The sequence below is a fragment of the Andrographis paniculata genome, unplaced genomic scaffold, assembly GCF_009805555.1.
Source record: "Andrographis paniculata isolate CXL003 unplaced genomic scaffold, ASM980555v1 Contig100END, whole genome shotgun sequence".
In the NCBI taxonomy this organism is placed as follows: Eukaryota; Viridiplantae; Streptophyta; class Magnoliopsida; order Lamiales; family Acanthaceae; genus Andrographis; species Andrographis paniculata.
In genome coordinates, this window is record NW_026137370.1 from 223,278 (window position 1) to 229,277 (window position 6,000).

A 6,000-nucleotide genomic window follows, 5' to 3' on the forward strand; every position below is an offset into this window, starting at 1 on the left:
TACCTTTTCAAGTATTTTGCGTTAATGCAATCATGTACTGATTTTCCATTTTGATCAATGATAATAAAGACTCCCTTTCCAATCTCTTTATGGACTATATAAGGTCCTTCCCAATTAGGGGACCATTTCCCTAGTTGATCCGTCTTCTTGTAGGTCGGTAAGATAGTCTTCCATACCATGTCTCCTTCCTTGAATTTCCTTGCACTAACCCTTTTTTTTGAATATTTCATTCGAGTCTGGCTTTCCAAATACATACGATCGATAGCTTCCATTCGAGACACGTCCAACTCCTCTAGTTGCTGAAGCATCCTTTGTCTCACATTATTTTCGTTATCAACTTTGGTCAAAGCCGTTCGGGCAGAAGTTATTCTAACTTCAGCTGGTAAGACTGCATCCTGCCCGAAAGTAAGCTGATATGGTGAAAACCCGGTAGCCGAATTCCGGCTGTTTCGATGCGCCCACAAAGCCTGTGGCAGCAACGCGTGCCACCTCCTCGGATTATCGCTAACCATTTTCTTGATAATATTGATGATGATCTTGTTTGCGGCCTCGGCTTGCCCATTCGCCTGTGGATAGTACGGCGAGGAATGATGTAACTTAATATTGAATTCTGCCAAAAATTCCACGAACCTTTCCCCAGTGAACATGAGCCCCTGATCTGTCACAATAGTGTGCGGAATCCCATAGCGGAAAATAATATGTTCCCGAACAAAATCAATCACTTCCTGCTGGGTTGCGTTCTTTAAAGGAATTGCTTCCACCCACTTGGTGAAGTAATCTGTTGCCACCAAAATAAAGCAATGATGCTTGGATGATGACGGGTGAATCTTCCCGATGATATCCATGGCCCAAGCTTTGAATGGCCATGGCTTAATCATCGCCTGTAATTCCACACCGGGCAAATGATTCAACGGCCCATGTCTTTGGCATTCTTCGCATCCTTTAGCAAACCTTATGCAATCCTCGAATATTTTAGGCCAAAAGTATCCCAAACGATGAATAGCCCATCTCATATTCAAACCTGCCCGATGGGCGCCGCAGATCCCGCCATGGACTTCATGCATGACAGCTACCGACTCTTCGGGTCCCAGGCATCGGAGAAGAACATCCTCCAATGTCCTTTTATATAAGGATTCACCGATTAGACGAAAGCGTAGGGCTTTCAGACGAATACTGACTGGTACTGAGGTGTCTGGGTTCCTCAAATAATTCTTGATCTCTGTTCTCCAGTCTGCACTATTCACCTCCTGATCGGAATCTTCCCCCACCGCACAATTAATCCCCCAACGCGCTGCATGACCGTTTTGCGCCAGTTCGTCGGCCCAACGGTTCTCCGACCTGGGGATATGCTCGATTGCGACCTCGGCAATCTTGGCCAATAAGCCACTAACCACGTCCTTGAGGGCAGCATTCATGGCAATCATCACTACTTTCTCCCGGGGAGGGCATAGTATTTGTTCTTGGTGTTGTTTTAGAGATGTCGAGTGCTCTATTCGGTTGGAACCCCGTCCGAGAATCTCCATTTTCTAAGTGGGCGCGAGCTAAAATCCTTATTAAAGCTTGGTTGTTGGTATGGGATATCTTCTCTTTACCCTTTGCATCTTCATCTTTTCGAAAGCCCAGACCTTACTCCCTAATCCATTGAGGCTTGATGATCTTTGCATCAATACCCTTCCCTTGTGCTACAGACAGCATCAGTCAATACCACCAGATCGGGAAGAATTTCTCATTCGCAGCCCTTTAACCAACCATAAGCAAAGCCCAACCAGTGTTGAAAATATTCCTGCCCAGATCTCGATTATTGAACTTCTGTCCACTTCACAAGTCCATCAGGCTGGCAAAGGCTAGCACAAGCAAGCGTCCCTAATTCCATTCCACCTGGGGCAAGCTATGGTGGGAAGTCTATTTTATCCCCAACCACAAAACTCAGAATGATTTTGACTTTACATTCGCTATCCCCGTACTCGACCCCTGTATGTAGAGGCCTTTGTAGACCACTACCAAATCAAGAGGGTCTTGATAGACACTGGATCAAAATGGAATATTGCATTTTATTACAAGGTACAGCTAGGCTGTTTTCTTTTTACCCTTCCTAATTTGCTCCTCACTACAGCTGTTCGTGCATATGACGGGACCACTCGAATCGCGCAAGGTATAGTTTGACTTAATCTAGGACCCCTTGTTCGGTCAACTCTATTCCATGTAGCGGATATACTAGGAACATCTAAAATCTTGCTAGCACGACCTTGGTATCCTTTGTGGATATCCCACATGAAATTCGCGATGAGGGCGGATGCAATTTGGCTATCCCACGTTGAGATTTTAGAAAAAGGTGGGCTTGGGCTTCTTTGATTGGTTCGCAAATCGATTCAATTCAATGAATGTACGACAGAACATCTTTCGAATGCATAAAGAATGTCCCCTTGAGGTTGATAGCTTCGATTGAGAATATCTCTTGCTAACCTTGGGAGTCCGGCTCCCGATAACAACTATCTTCCTCACGATCCTATGTCTCATTCACTAAGGGCAGCTTAGCGCATTTCCTAAGCGAACTCCTCTCCGGATTAATGCAATACCACTCCCACCTCTACAACTCCTATTTCTGAACCGGCCAATCACAGAATTGGTACTTTGATACCTTCAATTGAAGGACGCTGGATAAGAGGTCTTTTTTTCCCACCACTCCGAGGAAGGGGATTTGGAAGGACATTCAACGAACTATAAGCCGCTAAAAGCTTATTTCGCGATACCTTTCTTTGCTTTTAGACCGGCTCGCACTCATAGAGGACCGGGGCGGGAAATTTCTTCTAATAAGTCCGAAGACGAGCTACTTCGTGAAGTTCCTCTGGTGGTTAGCTTAGCTTTTTGCTTGATCGTAGGCTTGAGCTCCATCCCTTTAGCAAGTTGGCTTCCCGAAAGAGAGATCGATTCCTTTCACAAGCGTGATTTTATTCCCTTTCCTAGGATGATTTCCCGACCTTCCTATCTGGCTTTTCAGTCTATCAAGGCATGATCTTCCTTTTCTTTATGTCACTTCCTTCCTCAATCACAAGCTCTAAAGGGAGAATCACCACATCCTCATACAATAACTTCGCCACCTCTCCTTTCAGTCGAGTATCTTCTCACCTCTCATCCATAATAGAAAATCCATCATTTTGACTTAAGGTTCATACTATACTTATATTGAAAGTCAAAAAGCAGTAGAAACTAGAATAATACCTAGGTAAGGTGTTACTGGGGAAGGATAGAGAAAGGGCGGATAGGATAGTGAAGCTTTACATGTCTTGGCTGGCAGATTGATTCAAGTGGCTAAAAGGCCATCTAAATCACTGTTCAGTAGTATTATAAGCTGACTACTTGTTCTTCGAAGTTGTTTTCCAATGAAAATCGAATTTTAGCTTTCCAATCCGAAGGCTTCGTCGCTTTCCTAACTATCTAACTAGTAGAGGAGTCCCGTAAAGAGGTTGAATCAAAGGTTGAATCAATAAGGCCGTTGTTCCCGTTCGCTACTCCAGCTCGTTGAGGAGATTCCAGCCATCTTTCTTTGGTGGTTGGGGCTCGCTTTCTTTCACTGAACACAAAACGGGCTTTATAAAGATGTTCCCGGTTCTTCAACATATACTTTTTCTATGATTGATGGAGCCATTCATAGCTGTAACTACTACAAACATAGCTCTAACTACTACAACTCGAAAGCGGTAACTACAGCTAACAACGTTCACTGAGGATAGGACTGCTAACAAGGTGCCGTTTGGGCCTTTCGCCCGAGAGTACCCTACGGATTTCTATTGGGAACTGAAGTCGAATGCTTGCACTCCTACAGAACTCGTACGTACGGATACCTTGTGACGACTTCTTCCTCTTCTCCTCTCCTGGAACTAGAATGGAATGACTTGCGTATAGAAAGTGCCGTGTCAGTCAACGTAAGGTTTTCAGCTTCAGGCAATCCCTGCGGGGCAATATAGAAAAGAACCTGAGTTGTGTAGTACTAATGCGAAGTAGGATTGGGGAACAGTTCCTACATAGCTGCTTTCAAGAGCAGAAATAGGCGAAAGGAAAGAAAGGCATAAGATGTCTAAGGTCTTGACTTTAGGATTGACTCCCTTCCATCCGTACAAAGACTCTAACAGATGATGAACTAAAGGGAGGATTCTTGGTTTGTCTTTCTCCTCGGACGGAAGTATACTAGAAGCCCTGATTTCCCCTTTCGGAACAAGAAGAATGAAAGTTCTGATACTCCTTATCTTTGGTTTAGTTTAGTAGTTTAGCTATGGTCCAGTCTTGGGAATCCATTTCTTGAAAGGAAGTCTTGGTCGGAGTGAGATAGAGCAGAGCTTGATGGAATCTATACGTTTATAGGGTCGGTCTTCAGTCCAATTCCATCGGCCCTCGGACTTGATTCTTCTCTTTCCTTGGTTCTTGATCGAATGAAATACGAGGATATGAAAGACGGAAGACTTCTCTGTCCTCTACAGGCAGCCTTGACAGGAAGGTAGTAGTCGCCAAGAATCAGCTATCGCTTTCAGTTCGATACGGCCTTTCCCTAGCTTACGAAAGAAGGTCATGGTCTTTTGGCTTTAGGCTCCTGGGCAAGCGACTTTGTTACTTTATTTCCCTTTATGCTTCTTTCCGGGAGTTCATGCTCTCAGTTCCTTGGGTGGGGCCTTGCCCATTCACCCGAAATCTCTATCAAAGCACCTGCGGGGGGCTAAGCGCAAGGAGTCTTAGAGTCTCGATACTGGCTAACGGAAAAAGAACGGCAAATAAGTAGTTGTTCTACAACCCCCGGAACTGTACGCATCGCTTTTCGAAACAAGAAGTGGTTTGTTTTCTCTAAGTCGCTCTGCGAAAACTTCTGTCTACGAGCGCCTGTCTGCCTTCACGAACGTATAGTAACTCACTAGCCCTAAACCGTATAAACGCTCTCTCCATCCAGATTCAGAAGCAGAAGCGGATAAGAGAACGACGGACAAGGCGACAACAGCAGTTACTTGTGTAAGAGCGGACATTGCTCAAAGAGTAGCACCCTCTTCTCTTATTCCTGAAAAGAGCGAATCCAGTGTAGGCTTGCTTCGCATAGGCTACACAAGCCAGGAAGTAACGGAACTCTTCTTTGTTGAGTCAAGCAGCCTTTTGAAACTATGCCTTTCGTCTTTCGCCTGGTCTCGATGAGAGCCTAAACTCAATCAGTTAAGCGGCTTTTTTTGAGGAAAGTAGGTCTTTTTGCTTTCACAATTCTATTATCCTTTCTCTACGCAACCCAGGGCTTTCACCTACCCGAACATGAAAGAGCGGAACGGAAAGCTAGTCTTCTTACCCAAGAGCTTCTTGGCGTAAAAGACTTGTTTGTTGGCAGATGCCGTTGACTAAGATCTTGCTGACGAGGCCTTTCTTCAGACCGTGACTGATTCTTTGTCTGCGTCGCGAGGGCTCTTCGCCCCTTCCTTTCCTTCCCTAGGCATACTATCTATCTATAGGTAGGAGCTACTTAGCCTTAGCTAAGAGAAAGAGATGTTAGGTGGGTAGTGTTGGCCCAGGCAAGAGTTGCATGTGGTCGGTCGTCAAATGCCACCGGTTCATCATTCAGACAAATCCGCGATATGTGAGATAGAATGCCCGCCCAGAAGGTCTATACCATCATCAGACCGCCCCCCTGCACTACCTATTGATAGAACGAAGGGCAGTTCGCTTTTTCTCCCAGAGGTGCTGGTTCGAGGTCTTGTTAGAGCCTCTTTCCGACGACAGAAAAGGGGGAACTGCAACTACTGGATCTGTAAGGGACAGGCTGGAGCAAAACCCCGGAAGAGACTCCAACTCAAAGAGTAACTGCATCTCAAACCATCGGTAAGGAATTTTTAAGAAAAGGGCTTAGCGCGCAAACGCAGCATATGAATTATCACCCACTGGTCAAGGGCACGCTCGCAAGGGAATTGGCTGCTGGCGGGGAACTTCTAATGGCTTCAAGGGGCACTTCTACTAACTCGGCTGGTCCTAACGAAG